This window comes from Sorex fumeus, unplaced genomic scaffold (assembly GCF_029834395.1).
Source record: "Sorex fumeus unplaced genomic scaffold, SorFum_2.1 ptg000094l, whole genome shotgun sequence".
In the NCBI taxonomy this organism is placed as follows: domain Eukaryota; kingdom Metazoa; phylum Chordata; class Mammalia; order Eulipotyphla; family Soricidae; genus Sorex; species Sorex fumeus.
In genome coordinates this window covers 179,642-198,309 of record NW_026606151.1, presented here as the reverse complement: position 1 = coordinate 198,309, position 18,668 = coordinate 179,642, and positions in this window count along the sequence as shown.

The following is an 18,668-nucleotide window of genomic DNA, read 5'->3' as shown; positions in this document are numbered from 1 at the left end:
TGGGGTTGACCACATGCAAGGTAAGTGCTCTAATGCCGTACCCTCTCTTCAGCCCTGATCCTTCAACTGGTTCTGTGACGATGGGGCCTGGAGTGGGGGTTTCCTGTTCAATAAACTATTTCTGAAGTGAGGACTTAGTGTTTGTCCGATCAATGCATCGATCTCAACCATATGGATGATTTCTCCCAGAAAGCTCCTGTGATCAGGGGATCTCTCCTGAAGGAGTTTACAGAAATAGTCAGTAGGAGGGGAATACTCATGCGTTCAAATTCCCTGAGCAGGAAGGGAAGGGAAGGAGAGAGATGTACCCATGTGATCCTCCAAAGGGAGGCTCAGAACTGGATCTCTATAGGTTTTGTCAGTTTTGTTTCGTTTTAAAAAATTTATATAGCAATTAATTAGCTCATTTATCATGTAAATGAAGCCCACTTCTACTTGACTAGGCGTTTTCTTTAATAACCTGCTGTTGAGAAGCTCATCATGTTGTTTCATTTTCATTTTCCCCTTCCCTGCTCTTGTTTTTGTTTGCCTGACAAAGCAAAATCCTTTTGAAATTCTAGTCCAGTCCGAGGTGGGGCTTTGGGTCTTGTCTATGCCTGGCTGGTTTTGAAAGAGAAACTGCACATCAGAAGAGCATGGGTCTATCATGCAGCAGGAATCAAAGTGACGGACCCGCAGGGAAGGAAGGAGAGAGTCAGCTAGTTGGACTGCCCCTCCCCAGCCCCCCTACACACACACACACACACACACACACACACACACACACACACACACACACACAGCTCCCTCTGGAGATTCCCATAAAGGCCCTTCTTTTTCTTTCTGTCTCTCTCTTCCCTCCCATCCTTCTCTCTCCCTCCCTCCCTCCCTCCCTCCCTCCCTCCCTCCCTCTGCCTCCCTTCATCCCTCCTCTCCCCTCCCCTCCCCTCCTCTCCTCTCCCTCTCTCCCTTCCTTCCTTCCTTCCTTCCTTCCTTCCTTCCTTCCTTCCTTCCTTCCTTCCTTCTTTCCTTCCTTCCTTCCTTCCGTCCTCCCTTCCTCCCTTCCTCCCTTTGCCTCCCCTCCCCTCCCCTCCCCCCTCTTCCCCCCTCCATCCCCCTCCATCCCCCTCCTCCCCCCTCCTCCCTCCCTCCCTCCCTCCCTCCCTCCCTCCCTCCCTCCTTCCTTCCTTCCTCCCTCCCTCCCTCCCTCCCTCCCTCCCTCCCTTCCTTTCTTCCTTCCTTCCTTCCTTCTTTGGACCACACCTGGCAATGCTCTCAGGGCTTACTCATGGCTCTGCACTCAGGAATGGTGCACCGGTGGTACAGATAGTACAGTGCCTTAGCAGCTTATACTATTTCCCAGGGCCCCCAAACTTTCTCTTTCTTAACACTGTAGGCTAATTGTTAGGTGGGGGAACATTGACCCCATTCCAGATAGGGGGGTAGGAAAATGTGCCATGTAGGCTCAGAATGTCTGTGTCATTACAAAGAAGAATGAGTGGTGGTGCTGAGAAGGCAAAAGAGGATTTGGTAGTGGGCCAGTTCCAGGATAGTGTGAGAAGAGTGAATGTGAAACACAATAAAATGCCCAAAGTGGGGTGTGTGTGTGTGTGTGTGTGTGTGTGTGTGTGTGTGTGTGTGTGTGTGTAAGACAGAGAGAGAGAGAGAGAGAGAATATGTAAAGGACTTTGGAGTATATCCAATTGAAGTGGCACAATGAATGAGTGGTTCTCTCCCTTCAACTTTTTGTTTGTTTTAAAAGTTGAACTCGGAGGTAGAATTGAATTCAAGGGCCGTTGAGTCTGACCCTCCACCCACAAAGGAACTGGGCCTGTTTGCCTGAGTCAGTTCGGAGCAGTCAGTTCGGAGAGTCTCTCCAGCCATTGGGGTGGATGCCAATATTTTATTTATTTTTTAACTTTAATTTTTTTATTATTTTAATGAATCACCGTGAGATACAGTTACAGACTTACAAACTTGCATGATTACATTTCAGCCATATAATGTTTGAGTACCCATCCTTCCACTCATGCCCATTCTCCATCACCAATGTTTCCAGTATCCCGCCCACTACCCCCACATCTTTCCCCCTTCCCCACCACGTTCTCCCCCCCCGCCCCCCACCTCTGTGGCAGGCACATTACCTCTTACTCTCCTTCTCGGTGTTATGATACCAATATTTTAGAGAACTGTGTTGGACCCCAAGTTTGAGGTTCCTTTTTCTTTTTCATTTGTTTTCAGTGTGGGGGCCATGTCTGCTGTGCTCAGAGCTTACTCTTGACTCTGTGCTCAGGGATCACTCCTGGTGGTTCTTTGAGCACCATGGGGTGCTGGGGATTGAATCGGGGTTGGTCACATGCAAGGTATGTGCCTGAATCCCTGTACTCTCTCTCTGCCCCTGGACAAGTTTGAGGTTCTTTTATCCACTAAACTTCATAGAAATAAAGCCCAAATATTCAGTGGTAGGATGACCCTGGTGCTTTTCCTGAGGAAGAGCTATCCCTCTGTGCCAGGTTCTTCATCTCCTTTCCCATGAGTGGACTCATGTTCATGCGGAAGGAATGGGCACGCTCTTGTTTTCATTCCACTGAAATTCATTTTAAACTTCTTTTTGAGTGTTTCTGTTTTCAAAGTAAAATTAGCTAAGTCAGATGACAAATGAGGCTGGCATCTAACCTGCCCCCTAATTTTGGTTTGGGTGGGTGTGCCTCTCATTCCCAAGAGCCCTCAAACTAGGGGCTGGAGTGATAGTACAGCAGGTGGGCAGCATGTGGCTGACCCGGGTTCTATTCCCAGCATCCCATATGGTCCCCCAAGCACCACCAGGAGTAATTCCTGAGTGCAGAGCCAGGAGTAACCCCTATGCATCACTGGGTGTGACCCCCACCAAAAAAAAGTCAAAAATAAAAAAAAGAGCCCTCAAGCTACCTTCAGCAGGGGCAGGGGCTCCTTCCTTGCTGCTTGTGCATCTCCTTCCTCAGACAAACTCCCTTTGTTTGCAGAGTTTGGAGAGGTCCCAGAATCCTCCAAAGTGCTCCCTGGGTTCATTTTCTATTCTAGCCCATCGGCTTCCATTTCCACACTGTGTATGAGGTATCCAAGAGTCTCTGGTCAGATAGGTGGGGGATGGAGACATACATGGCTTTTGTTGTAGCACAGCCTCAGCAGAAAACTGACAACACATTCAAAAGAGGCCCGTTCAAAGGCAGTCCGTTTACAAGGAAATATTTCCGAAGAAGTGGGTGAGGGATTGTCCAGTGAGCAGGAGCTAAAGTAGCTGACTATCATTCCCCCTTTGTCCCAGGAGGTGAGGGACTGGAGGAGTCGGAACTCAGCAGGTGAACATGTCCTTTAGAACTGTCACAGCAATGCTCTTCAGTGTGTGTCTGTGGGGGTGGGGGGGTGGGGGGGTGGGGCAGCCTGGCCATGGTAACCTGATGACTTCATAAGAGGCTGTTATGGGAATAGAAACCCTGACTTCACAAGAGAGTTTGGGAGCCCTGACAGCAGGGGGAAGAAGTGGAGATCCGGAAGGGTGGATGGAGGACAGTTGGCGCAGTCACAAGGGCCAGGAGAGAGGTCAAGTTGTTGGTGGGCCGGAGGTGCGGGAAGAGAAAGATGCAAAGTCTTGGCCTCCTTTGTCCTTGAACCATGAAAAGGCCCCGGTCAGGGGCACAGAAAACTAACTTGTTTCCTGCTGGGGTTCTGGGAGAACAGTTATTTTCAGTTCTTCCTTTCTGCCCCCACCTTTGTGGGTTTTTCTTTTTTTTTTCCTTTTTTTTTTTGGTGTTTGCTTTTATTCCATTTTTTTGAGTGAATTTTTAATACATATTTTACAGTAAGTTTTATTTTGAATTTTAAAAACCCAACTGGAATTTTTATTGAGGTTATATTGAATATATAAAGCCCTTGAGGATAATTGATTTCTCTTTAATATCAAGTCATTCCTCACAAAAGAGGGTATCCTTCTATTCATTTAAACATCTTGTTTATCCTCTTCTATGATACTTATTTATTTTTGTTTTTTTTTGGGGGGGGGGGGCACAACAGGTGGTGCTCAGGGCTTACTCCTGGCTTTGCATTTAAGGATCACTTCTGACAGGCTCGAGGGATTGTATGGGGTGCTGAGGATTGAACCCGGGTTGGCCGCCTGCAAGGCAGGCACCTTGCCCACTGTCTCACTGGTCCATTCTAAGCTCTTGCTGTCTCACTGGTCCATTCTAAGCTCTTAAAAATTCACTTCTTTGCCGTGGTCTAGTGTGTGTGCCTAGTGAGTTCTTAGACAGCCCATGGCTTTTGCAGTGATTGTGATTGGTATTTTATTTTTTAAACGTATTGTGAAATTAATTATTTCTGGTGTAAAGACATAGAACCAATTTATTTTTATTTATTTTTATGTTATTTTTTAATAGTGAATCACCATGAGGTACAGTTACAGATTTACAAACTTTCGTGCTTGCGTTTACGTTATATAATGATCGAGTACCCATCCCTCCACCAGTGCCCATTTTCCACCACCAATGGTCCCAGCATCCCTCCCACCACCCCCACCCTGTCCCCCCCACTTCGCCCCGCCTCTGTGGCAGGGCACTCCCTTTTGCGCTCTCTCTCCTTTTTAGTGTTGTGGTTTGCAGTAGAGGTATTAAATGGCCATCATGTTCAGTCTATATTCTACTTTCAGCCCGCATCTCCCAACCCAAGCGGGCTCTCCTAGCACCTTTTACTTGGTGGTCCCTTTTCTATCTGAGCTGCCTTTTCCCCCAGCATGTGAGGCAGGCTTCTAAGCTGTGGAGTAATCCTCCTGGTACTTATCTCTACTATTCTTGGGTGTTAGTCTCCCATTCTCTTACTTTATATTTCACAAATGAGTGCAGTCTTTCTATATCCGTCTCTCTCTTTCTGACTCATTTCACTTAAAATGATAATCTCCATGTTGATCCACCTACATGCAAATTTCATGACTTCATCTTTCATAGAACCAATTTTTAATAAAGGTGTTAAACACATAACAGAAATATTACTGTCTTAGCCGTTTTGAAGTATATGTGCGGTAGTGTTGAATACATATATATTGTTGTGCCACAAACCTTTAAAACCTTTCATTATGCAAAACAAGACCTCCACTCGCCTTAAACTATGGCTCTTCATTTCCCTGTCTTCCCTGCCCCTGGTAACCACTGTACCACTTTGGGTTTCTGTGAAGTGAACTATTATAGATACCACATATACAGTCTCTGTCTTTTTTGTGACTGGCTTATTTCATTTAATATAATACCCATAGCATTCATCCTTGTCATGGCATATGACACAATTTCCTTCCTATTTCAAAGACTAAGTGTTCTTTCCTGAAGTTCCAGTTATATACTGCTTCGAGAAGTTTTTTTCAGTGATAGACTGACTCATATAGGACAATGTTCCCAATATGTCAGACCATGGAGTTGCCTATATTTGCCTTGCTCTTTTATTGTATTTATTTATCTATTTATTTTGCGTTTTGGGTCATACCCGGTGATGCACAGGGTTACTTCTGGCTTTGCACTCAGGAATTACTCCTGGCGGTGCTTGGGGGACCATATGGGATGCTGAGAATCGAACCCAGGTCGGCTGCGTGCAAGGCAAACACGCTACCTGCTGTACTATTGCTCCAGCCCCCAGCCTTGTTCTTTTAAAAAAGTTTTTATTTTTTTCACTGTAATTTACTATTACATAATACTGTCAATGATAGGTTTTCATGAATACAACATTCTAATCCCACACCCCCACACCAGAGTATCCGTTTCTGTTGTTTCAGAGTCCTTAATTCTCTGCTCCCCACCTCTGCCTTTCTCAATTGTCCCTGTATAGGCCCCCAGAATATTCCAAAGGGGCCACAAGTGAAAATCACGTAAGTTAGGAGGCCACAACATGAGACTAGAGATTCAACTGGTAGGACACAGGGGCCACGGGCAGAGGCGGGTTACGGTTGGATAAAGGCTGAGAAACGCTGGTGCCAGAGATCAAACTTGAGACCCCCTACATCTAGGTTTGTTTATAAAATTCTACTCTATGATGTTGGACTTAGTGGCCAATTTGATGATGCATGTTTCAGAACTGTGTCCCTGTTGTTAAGTGTTGTGTATGTCACATGTATTGCATCTTGCTTGTCCATGTATCCCTTGATAGACATTTTTGTCACTTCCACAAACTCATAGCTGTTGTGGATAGCATAGTGCTGAACATAGGATGGGAAAATATCTGTTCAAGTACCTCTCTATTTTTTTTTTCGAACAAAAGTCTTCCTTATGGTGATATTTCATAGTGGTTTGATTTCACTAATGATTACCAAAGTTAAACATTTTATTTTCCTTTCCCTTTCCCTCCCCTCATCCCCTCCCCCTTCTCCTCCCCCTCCTTCCCTTCCTTCCCCTCCTTTTCCCCCTCCCTTCCTTCCCCCCTCCTTCCCCTCCCTTCCCCTCTTCCTCTCCCTTCCCTTCCCTCCTTTCCCCTCCCTCCCCTCCCTTCCCTCCCTTCCCCTACCTCCCCCTCTCCATCCCTTCCCCTTCCCTCCCCTTCCCTCCCCTCCCCTCCCCTCCCCTCGGCTCCCTTTCCCCTCTCCTTCCCTCCTCTCCCCTTCCCCTCCCCTCCTCTCCCTTGCCCTCCCCTCCCCTTTCCCTCCCCTCCCCTTCCCTTCCTTTTGCTTTTGGGTCACACCTGGGATTACCAGGGGCTAATCCCAGCTCTATGTTTGGGGGTCAATCTTGGGGTTCTTTTGGCAAACCATGCAGAGCCAGAAATCAAAGTCAGGACTCCAGCATGCCTAGCATATGCTCCAACTCTTTGATTTTGCTCCCTGATCTATCTTTTTATAAGATTGTTGATTATTTTTTTGACCATTTTTAGAGAAATGTCTATTAAAGTCCTTTGCCCACTTAAATTTTATTTTCATGTGTAGTTTTACTGTTGAATTTCAGTTCTTTATAGAGTTTGGAATTTTTATTTATTTCTTTTTCCTTTTCATTTGTTGATGTGATGTTGTACTAGCTAGGGGTCACACACTTGTTGTGGCAGTGGGGCTCACTGGCTGTGTGGCTCAGTAGCACATTCAGCCATGTGAAGTGGTGCCAGAAGTCAAACTTGAGGTCCCCTACATGCAAGTCAGGGGCTCCAACACTTTGTCATATATCCGAGCCCCTAATGACTTTTCTTTTCCATATAACTGACTAGCACTTCCAGAGCTGTGTTAAATAGTGGCAATGACAGTGAGTGTCACAGTTAAAGACAATGCACCTATTTGATCTCCATTAGGTATGCCATGTTTGCTAGAGGATTTCATTTGGTTTTGGGGTCATACCAGAGGGTACTCAGTACTATTCCTGGCTTGGTGCTCAGGGAATCATGTGATAGAAGGGACGGAACCTGAATGGACCTCCTGGTATGTAAAGTGAATGTTCTAGGCCATTGAGCTATTTCCTTGCTTTCTGCTCTTGTCTTCATTATTTTCTTTCTTTGGGTTGCTTTTGGTTTATTTCTTTTTTTTGAACTTCTTTGAGTAGGAGCTTAGGTTATATATTTGAGGCTCCCCCCACTTTTTTTGGATTTGGGGCCACATCCAGTGGTGCAAAGGACTTACTCCTGGCTCTGTGTTCAGGAATCACTCCTGGCAGGCTGGAGGTATCATATGGGGTACAGGGGATAAAACCTGGGTCAGCTGCTTGAAAGGCAAGCCTCTACTCACTTTACTATCTCTTGAGTCCTGACTTTTTTTCCTTAATGTATAAGAAATTAAATGGTATACAGTTTACTCTCAGCACTATTTTTACTATAGTCTGTAACTTTTTATATATTACACTTTTCATTCACTTCAATTTGGGGGGCAGAATCTAGTGGTGGTTAGGGCTTACTCCTTGGGGAACCATGATGCTGGACTCCTGCATAGATAGCATGCACACTAGCCCTTTGAGCCATCTACCTGGTCCCTCAAGTGTATTTTAAAATTTCTCTTGAGACCTACTCTTTGATTTGTGGATTATTTTTAAAGGATAGCTTAATTTTCAAGTATTTGAAGATTTTTCTTGTCATCATTCTGTTACTGATTTCTAGTTGGATTCTATTATGGTCAGAGAACACACTTATTTCATATCTTTTAAATTTATCAATATTTATTTGTTTTCATTTGAGGATCAGTGAGCTAAAGGGTTAATCCCGATTCTGTGTTCAGGGTTGATCCTTGGCAGTGCTGAGATGACATAAAATGTGGCACTGGCGATTCAAACTGGAATCAACCTCATAAACACAAGTGTCTATATTTCTTACCACAACACTTGTTTTATGACCCTAGATACAGTCTATCTTGATTTTCAATGGGACTTGAAAAAAATGTGTGTTCTAAGCTGTTGGGTGATTTATAGATGTGGAGTAGAGTCTATTGGTTGATAATAGTTTTGCCACTTTTTCTATATGTTAACTGATTTCTTACCTAGTTGTGCTGATATTGATGTGTTGAGCTTTTCCACTGTGATTGTGTATTTTTCCTGTTTAAGTTTTTGCTTTATGTATCTTGCAACTCTGTTGTTTTATGTATAAACATTTAGGATTTCTGTATATCTTCTTCATAGATGATCTTTTTCATCATGAAAGTATTCCAAAATATCTCTAACAATTTTCTTCACTTAAAGTTTGTTATCTAGTATACTCGTTGGTATTTCCTTTTGATTAGTGGTTATATACTGTAAGTTTTCAAGATCTGTCTAGAGTACTTCTTTTGGTCATTCTTATTATAGCCAGTGTGGGGGTTCCCCTTCATCGCCCATCTTCCTATAAATTGAGGAAGGGGCCTTATTACTAGTCTGAAGAAATAAAGTTCTTGGTGTCCATTTGACCTTGACACCACTATAGGTGGTGTTGGGGTGTCTTGTTAAGGCCTCAAGAGGGTGGAAGTCTAAACATCCATTTGGTCTTTCAGGAATAAGGTCACAGTCATACGTGTGATATATGTCTGGATTAGAGCAATGATTTTTCTCAGTCTTCTGTCTTGTTAGGCTGTCTTTTCTTTGTTCTGGCTTTTGGCTCATGATATTGCACTTCTGTTAGGACTTTTTCAGTTTGTGCCAGTTGGCCTTTTTAATTTTTTGTGTTCATCAACCTTATCAGCTCCAGATTTGAGATTTATGAGGCAAAGAGATGGTCTAAGAAGTCATCACTGGCTGTTCAGGTTCTGGTGTCCCAGATTCTTTGCCTTCTAATCTCTACCATCTGCATCTTATGTTGGGATTATATATGTACGTATATATATATGTATGTATATATATATGTCTTATAATTGAACTTAGTGGGAAGAATAAGAAAAATAAGTCTATTTCATCTTCCCAGATCTGAAATCTGCTGTCAGTTTTCATATACAACTTTATTAATAAAATTAAGTTTCCTTTTGATTTCTTATTTTCTACAAGTTTTTAAATTGTAAAGAATGTTGAAATTTAAAAAAGTTTTTCAACTGGGGACATTCAACTGGTGCTGGGTAATGTTCACTTGGTAGAGGGATGGGTGTTGGAACATTGTATGACTGAAACCTAATCATGAACAGCTTTGTAAGGGACTATCTTTTACAATTCAATAAAAAAAATTTTTTTAAAGAGTTTTCAACACATTTTTTGGCAGAGTTATTTTCTCCTTATATGCAAAAATATATTGAGAGCTTTATTGCATTTCTAGGATAAACCAGATTTGATTATACTATGCATACACATTTACTGTTGGTTTTATTTAGTTAATATTTTATTTTGTTATATTTACTTTTATAAAGTATGAATATAAAGCTTCGTTTTTTGTATTTCCTTTGTAACTTTTGTAATAAAAAATTTCTCTCTATAAAGATCTGGGCAGCTTTTGTCCATTATCTGTTCTGGGACAGCATATAAATGTATCTATTTAAGGTCTGCTTTTGTTTTCACTTACAGCTTGGCCCTAATAGATTCTAGTCAAGGAGGGAAAATGCCATGTAAATAGTTCACTTAATTGTTATACTATTTTGATCCATTTTGCAAAAGAGAAAGGATGATGAAATTACTATATTAGATTACTATAATACTAATAACTAAATTACTATATTAAAAGAAAGACAAATAAGATAGTCTGATGGCTCAGAAACCTAATAAAGAAACCTCATTTTACTTGATAGCCTGAGAATGATGAGGATAAAATGACATTCCCCCAAACCAGTGACTTCAGCACAAGTAGCTATAGCACCTGCAGCTAATCCCATGTTGGGTCCTAATTTTCTTCATTCTTATGGGAAAGGCAAGAAAGGCAGCACAAAATGTGGTGTATTTCACTCTCTTATGCTCACCAGGGAAGCAATCAAACAGGGGCCCCCTCCAAGCAGGGCCATTTCCATGACACCAGAATCTCCTAGTAGTGAATACTCAGGGCCAGCAACGGGACATTGTACAATTCCTTCTGTGATTTGTTTACCTGGAAAAATAACAGCCCTTCCTACTGACAGGATGCTACTTGAATGTCAGAATGATTCCCCTCAATCTTTTCCACGTACTGGGCCCTCTAGGGTAGGTATTGATATGCTAATGAGCGTGCTGTTGACTGGTGAGGTTTTCAAAAGGAAGGTGACAGACAAATGAGGGAGGAAGCTCAGAGACTTCACCTGGAGCATCCTGATCATGCCTCAGTGGTTCCGGAAGCTGTTCCTACTGCAGAAGTATAAATGAAGCACGTGGAATATAAATGAAGCGGGAGGAGAGGCCTGCTTGGAACACTATTAAAAGTGCTTCCTGCGTGGTCTAAAGAAGTAGGGCCCCCCAACAAAAGGGTGCCATTAAAGTTCAAGAAATATAGAAAAGGGGCTATATTTGGAGAGAGAGCTTGAGCGCTTTCATGCAGAAGGCCGGAGTTCACTCTGGCACCACATGGTCCCTGAGCACAGCCAGGAACTGCCTCCAAGCACCAAACTGAGAGTAACTGCTGAGCATTTCCGGTTGTGGCTTTCCCTCCCCTTTCAACACAAACACACACACACACACACACACACACACACACACACACTATTGAACAAAAAAAAAACCAAAAATAGGAGTTTCATGCTCTACTTGACTGAGATAGTTGGTTCTTAAGAAAAAAATGAACAAACAAATCTATTACAAAAGCCTAATGAGGATCTCTGGGTTCCTGGAAGGAATCTATGGGACAGATGGCAATACTCTGACTCTGACCTTGAAGCCCAAGAAATTTTCACATGACTGATTTGACCTGCAGAGGACAAAGTGCCCTGGATTTTTGAAAAAGACTCCAAATATTAGTGCCTTAGGAGTGGATCCTTACCAACTTGTGGATGTGACTTTTAAGGCTTATTCTTTTTTTAGGGGGGTGGTGGAGGTTTGGAACATACCCAGTTGCATTCAGGGATTTCTTTTGGCTCTGCTCAGGTTTTATTCCTGGCGGTGCTGTGGGACTATATGTGGTGCCAGAAATCAAATAGGGTTGCACCATGTAAGGCAAACAACTAAACCCTTGTACTTGGCTCTCTGCCCAAGAACTTAAGGTTCATAGTAACAGGTGTTTGTGGCCCACACAAGAGGCAATGAAGCCCAAAGTAGAATTTTCTGGTTTCAGGAAAAAGGGAGAGTCTGGGAAAGGGATTTTTCTGAAGAGATAAGTTCTCTCTGAGGAGAAACCAATATGAACATTTCAAGAATATTGGGGAAAGGAATGTCCACAGAGATTGAAACAGGAAGACCCAAAAGAAAAGTTTCCTAGATAGTAGAGAGATGAATGGCCTGAGGATGAAAGGAGGGCCCAGGGGTGCTGACAGATCTGAGGCACCCATCTGTATTCCCATGGGAGCCCAGGTTCAACTGACAGTGGACAACCAACTGATGAATTTTCTTATGTAGGTGGGTGACATCTACTCTGTCTAAACGCTAATCTGGGGGGCTGAAGAGAGTACAGTGGGGCAGCATGTAGCTGACCCGGGTTTGACCCCAGACATCACATATGTCCCCTGAGCTCCTCCAGAGTGATCCCTTAGCATAGACTAAGTGTGGCGCCCAAACTCTAAACAAATAAATGGAACCCATTAAATTAGGAAAAGTTCCTAGAGTGACTGGAGATGTTTAACCAGATCATTTCTACAGCTTCAGAGAGGTATCAGGGTGAAGTAACACTAAAGCAGCTTCTTGAATAAGCGGAGTGTGCAACCCCAGTCCTTGGCTGAACTCTATTTTGCAAATTAAACGCCCAAAGTCGTTCCCACAGGATGATGAGAAGTCCAAGTTGTACCAGAACTAGCCTTGTTTTTGTTTGTTTGTTTGTTCTTTTTTTTTGGGGGGGGGTCACATCTGGCGATGCACAGGGGTTACTCCTGGTTCATGCACTCAGGAATCATTCCTGGTGGGTGCTCAGGGGACCATATGGGATGCTGGGAATTGAACACGGGTCGGCAGCGTGCAAGGCAAATGCCCTACCTGCTGTGCTATTGCTCCAGCCCCCAGAACTAGCCTTAAGGCTACAAACTAAGGCTTTTATAACACAGATCTGCAGATCTGAGCCAGAGCTGCTTTCTCCTGGAGTCTCAAGGAGATAAGGCTGAGGGCCTAGGATTTTCAGAGGCTCTCCCTCCCTCAGGGCGCCCAACGTGGGGCTGGAGTGATAGCACAGCGGTAGGGTGTTCACCTTGCACCTGGCCTACTCGGCTGGCTGACCTGGGTTCAATTCCTCCGCCCCTCTTGGAGAACCCAGCAACCTACTGAGATTATCTCACCCACATGGAAAAGCCTGGCAAGCTACCTGTGACATATTCGATAAGCTAAACACAGTAATGACAAGTCTTACAATGGAGACGTTACTAGGCCCGCTCAAGCAAATCGATGAACAATGGGAGGACAGTGCTGCAGTGCTACAATGCTCCCTCAGAGAAGGGCAGAGGGCTAAGTCAATTAAAACCCTCTAAAAGAACAACATAAACTTAACCAGAAACTGTCTTTTTTTTATTTGTTGAAGAAAGAAACCCCCAAAGGCATTCCAGACAGTAGCTGTGGCTCAGCAGTAGAGCACAAGCATTGCTTAGATGAGGTCCAGGGTTTGACCCACCCAGCTCTGGAGCTAGGGCAGTTCAGTGGTACTCAGTCTGTCTTTGAGAATTTAAACATCAAAATCTTTTTTTCCCCCTCTTTTTGGGTCACACATGGTGATACACAGGGCTTACTCCTGGCTTTGCACTAAGGAACTAGTCCTGGCAGTGCTCAGGATGCTGGGAATCGAACCTGGGTCAGCTGTGTCAAGGCAAATGCCCTGCCCGCTGTACTATCGTTTCAGCCGAGAAGTTTAACAAATATAGGTTGATAAGTCCACTCAGTCTTTAATCTAACCCCCTGATACTCCTGGTTAAAAACACATACATACTCGCACTGGGAGCTGGAGCGATTGCATAGCCAGTAAGGAGCTTGCTTTGCATGCAGCTGACCAGGGTTTGATCCCGTGTGTTACATATGGTCTCCGGAGCACTCCCAGGCATGATTCCTGAATGCCAAGATAGACCCCTGAGCACCATTTGTCCCCAAACCAAAATAATAAATAAATAAAATAAGCCACACATTGATGATATGGGGTATGTGCAGGATTTGTGGGTGGTACATGAAATAATTCAAGACCTTCATACTGTGGCATTCAATCCTTTCACCAGGTTGACTAATACTCCAGGAGCCGATGACTGGCTCCCAGTACTGGACTGTTCTTTTGTGTCCTCTAGAAGAGGACACAAAAGACCAGTCCTCTAGAGGACACACTTAAAGGGTGTCCTCTAGAGAACACACTTAAAGGGTGCTGTTCTTTTGTGTCCTCTAGAGGAGGAAACAGCTTTTGTTTGCCTTTGAATGGCCAAATCCTGAAGATCAGAAGCACATCAGCGTCAGTGGTGTGTGCTCTTCCAGGTTTTATTTTTTGGAGAGGGGGGTAGAGGGCAAGTGGAGGTTGGGACTACACCCAGCGGTGCTCAGGGCTTACTCCTGGCTCTGTGCTCAGGGATTTCTCCTGATGGTGTTCGGGAGACCAAATGTGTTGCTGGGTGGGCTATGTGTAAGGCAAATGCCCTACCTGCTGTACTTGCTCCAGCCCACTTCTCCAGGTTTTTTGCTTTATTTTGGGGTTATACCTGGCAGTGCTTGGAGGGGCGGGGGAACTGCACTAGAACCCAGGCTCCTGTCCTCAGAGCCCCGCTTTCACAGAGTCACCAGTCCATTTCCACAGGGTTTTAGGAGTTCTCTCACTTTATTCGGAGAAGACTTGGCCAAAGACTCGAACTGCCTTTACCTTTATTCGAAGAAGACTTGGCCAAAGACTCGAACTGCCTTTACCTTTATTCGAAGAAGACTTGGCCAAAGACTCGAACTGCCTTTACCTGACAGGTGACAGCTTGTCTGTAGATGCTATCTTCATCAGCAGCCTGCAGATGAATTATGCCTGTCAAACACTGTAGAACACTCAGTTTTGGGGGGTTAGAAGGATTCACTGATGAAGGGATATTGACACTGATGATGGGCTGGAGCATTCAGGTATGAAACTCTGTTTCTATTGGCTTTATAAAATCATGGGGCCTAAATTAAACCAAAAAATCTTGGAAAAAAAAACTAATTAAAAAAACTCTTTTTGGCTTTGGGCCACACCCAGCAGTGCTTAGGATTTCCTTCTGCCTCTGTGCTTAGGGATCACTCCTGGCGGTGCTCAGGGAACCATATGCACTGCCGGGAGCTGAACTGGGGTCAGACATATCCAAGACAAACTCTTTAACCTCTGGATTATCTCTCTGCCCTCCAATTTTTAATTTTTTTGACTGATAGTGGCTAAAAGGTATCTCAGAATGGGACTGCAAAAAAGATTATAGCTTGTTTGAGGCTCTTGCCTGCCCAATATGGATTCTTAATTATAGACAGAGTCAAGCTCTTTATTTATTTTTTTGGGGGGGAGGAGGGGAGAGTCATGCCCAGTGGTGCTCAGAGGTTACTCCTGGCTCTGCCTGGGGGACCCTATGGCTTGCCTGGGATCAAACCCAGCCTAACTGCAGCAAGGCAAACACCCTATCCACTCTATCTCTCTGACCCCAGCCAAGGTCTTCTATGAGACGCTGACAGGGGCTGACTCAGAAACTTTGGGCTGCCCTAGTGAATGTCAGTGGGCATTCAACGCTATCAAGACCAGATTTATCGAGGTCTTGGCACTGGGATTACAGTTTATATATTGTTGTTTTTGGGCCGCATTCAGTGGTGCTTAGGGGTAACTCCTGACTCTGCACTCAGGAATCACTCCTGGCAATGCTTGGGGGACCACGTGGGATGCTGGGGATTGAACTCAGGTTGGCCATGTGGAAGGCAAGCACCTTACCTGTTGTACTATTGCTCTGGCCCTGAATTACAGTTTAGACAAACCATTTGGCCTCTGTGCACCTGGGAAGCAGGGGCTGTGCCAGGGTTTATTATGCAGAAACAGGTTTCAACCACGTGGTCAGGAGTTTCCTTTTTCTAGAAAAAGCTGCCTTGCCTTCAGGCATCGCAACTACCTGTGACCTCCAAAAAGTTGAAAATTTTACCCTAGAGCAACCCACTACCATGTCTGAGCCCTGAGAGGTCCTGTCCCTGTGCTGCTCTCTATCCTACGTACACTTTCCTCAGTCTCCGGCCACGACCACATGCTCATGGGTGAGATCCCTGTGCCCTGACCCTGTCCCCGGGCTTCCCAACCATACCTCAGCAGTTCCTGTTGTCCTGTCCTGGCTTTTCCCAGCCATGGCCACGTGTGCGTGGGTAAGGCTCCTGTGCTCAGCATCTTGTCACTACTGGGGAGTCTGAGTCCTGCCTGAACCTGAGCTTTCCGGGGGTCTGAACCCTGCCTGGATTCTGCTCCTGTCTGGGCCTAAACTGGGCCATGTTTCTGGGGGACTCAGCCCTACCTAAGAGAGGAGAGAGTCCAGAGTGTACTGCATAGACAGAGATTGGGGAGAAGGAAGAAGAAACAGGGAGAGAGAGGGGGAGGAACAGTGAGAGGAATGGAGAGAGAGGGAGGGAAAGTGAGAAGAAGGGAGAGAGGAAGAGGGAGGAAGAGGGAAGGAAAGTGAGAGGGAAGGAGAGGGAGGGAGAGATGGAGAGGGGGGAAAGTGAGAGGGAGGGAGAAGAGGGAAAAAGGAAGGAAGGGAGGGAGAGAGAGGGGTCTGGAGGTTTCCTTTTATCTGTTGCCAAATCCCACCCCCAGCTACCTCATCTCCATTCTGATTGGCTACCCATTCCATGGGCAGAGATTTAAATAGACCTGGGCTCCACACTTGCTCCTGCTGTATCATATTGACTCCTTTTCTGCCTTTATGGTCCTGCATGCTCATGGGACTATCTGGAAGGAAACAGGACTCCTGACTTCAGATAAGGACATGGCGTGACCCTAAGATATGACAGTGTCTAGAGACTATTCATCTCCCAAGTGGCTGTGATGCATAGCCTGGCCATCAGAAGGGAGACTGTAAGGTTGAAAAGGCAACAGACAGACGGGTGGATAAGATAATTAGGGGAGCTGCTAAAAGAAAGACTATAAACGTGATGGGACTTTCGCTGCCCCAGACAGACCTCTTTGAATGTTTTGCCTAAATAAAAATATTTATTTTGATGATTACTAAAAGAGCAGAAGAATAGAACTTTGTTTCAGATTCACATAATTAAAATAATATAACTCACAAGGTCTAATTCCGATGGCAGAGGACTTTATGCACCTTGTTAAAACAAGCGGGGGGGTGGGGGGGTGGGGTGGGTATGGTGCCTCCAGCAGATCAATCTGTACCTGTGAGGTGAGTGCATCAGCAGCCTCAGGGTGCCTTCAGACTTCCAGATACCCCAAAATTGCTGCTGTGCCTTTGGCCAGACCCCAAAAACTTGGGGCAAAGTTTACCAAGAAAATAAACGGCCAAAAGTTAGGTATGTGGGAGACACAACCACAAACCACCTCCGGCTCAGCTATATAATTGGAGGCATGGCCTCTCTGGTTCCTGATCAAAATGCTTAATGGCCATGATCCCAGAGACTCAGAAACAAATCTCGAAGCCCAATGGCTTTTGGAGAAATGCATCCGGTCCCTGCAGTAGGTTACTGGCGCTGGGCCACCCCAGGTGGGAATAGGTTTCGTGGCTTGGCCTGTTCCCCCTGGCGGCCCGATGGCCATCATCCTCCAGAGGCCACTGGACAGTCAGGTTTGGGTCCGCAGTAATGAGACACGCGGGACCTCATGGGATAGGGGTGGAGTCAGCCCTTTCTTCCCCCCCGACCCCCACAACGAGACCCTGAGTCACCGCCCATGAACGGCCTCTCTGGTTCCTGATCAAGCTACTTAACGGCCATGATCCCAGAGACTCAGAAACCAATCTCGAAACCCAACAGCTTTTGGCAGAAATGCGTCTGGACCGTGCAGTGGGTTACTGTCGCCGGGCCACCCCAGGGGGGAAAGGGTGCAGTCCCTCTGCCTGTTCCCCCTAGGCGGCTCGGTGACCGCCATCTTCCAGAGGCCACTGGACAGTCAGGTTTGGGCCTGCAGTGATGAGACACGTGGGGCCTCACGGGATGGGGATGGAGCCAGCCCTTTCCTCCCCATCCCAATGAGACCCTGAGTCACCGCCCACAAATGGCCTCTCTGGCTCCTGATCAAGCTACTTAATGGCCATGATCCCAGAGACTCAGAAACAAATCTCGAAACCCAACGGGTTTTGGTAGAAATGCATCCGATCTCTGCAGTTGGTTACTGGTGTTGGGCCAACCCAGGTGGGAATAGGTTTCATGCCTTGCCCCATTTCCCCTGGTGGCCATCATCCTTCAGAGACCACTGGACAGTCAGGTTTGGGCCCGCAGTGACATGACACACAGGTCCTCATGGGATGGGGGTGGAGCTGGCCCCTTCCTCCCCCCGCCCCCGCCAGACCCCGAGTCACCGCCCATGAATGGCCTCTCTGGCTCCTGATCAAGCTACTTAACGGCCATGATCCCAGAGACTTAGAAACAAATCTCAAAACACAGCGGCTTTTGGCAGAAATGTGTCTGGACCGCACAGTAGGTTACTGTTGCCAGGCCACCCCAGGGGGGAAAGGGTGCTGTCCCTCTGCCTGCTCTCCCTTGGCATTCTGGTGGCCACCATCTTCCAGAGGCCATTGGACAGTCAGGTTTGGGCCCACAGTGATGAGACACACGGTGCCTCACGGGATGGGGGTAGAGCCGGCCCTTTCCTCCCTGTCCCAATGAGATTCTGAGTCGCCACCCACAAATGGCCTCTCCGCTCCTGATCAAGCTGCTTAATGGCCATGATCCCAGAAACAAATCTCGAAACCCAGTGGCTTTTGGCAGAAATGCGTCCGAACCGTGCAGTAGGTTACTGTTGTTGGGCTACTACTGGCAAGGCTCAGGGGACCATATAGGGTGCCAGGAATTGAATCCAGATTGGCCATGTGCAAGGCAAGCACCCTACTCACCATACTAATGCTTTGGTCCCAGATTAGGAACATTGAACATTTAAGATTGGAATTTAAGATAGTAATTTTAATCATTATTATTATTGTCCTTTTCATCTTAATAAAACAAGTATAAGTGTGTGTGTGTGTGTGTGTGTGTGTGTGTGTGTGTGTATGTGGTGCTGAGGATTGAATTTAGGGCCTCACACATACAAAGTGAATGCTCTGTGACTGT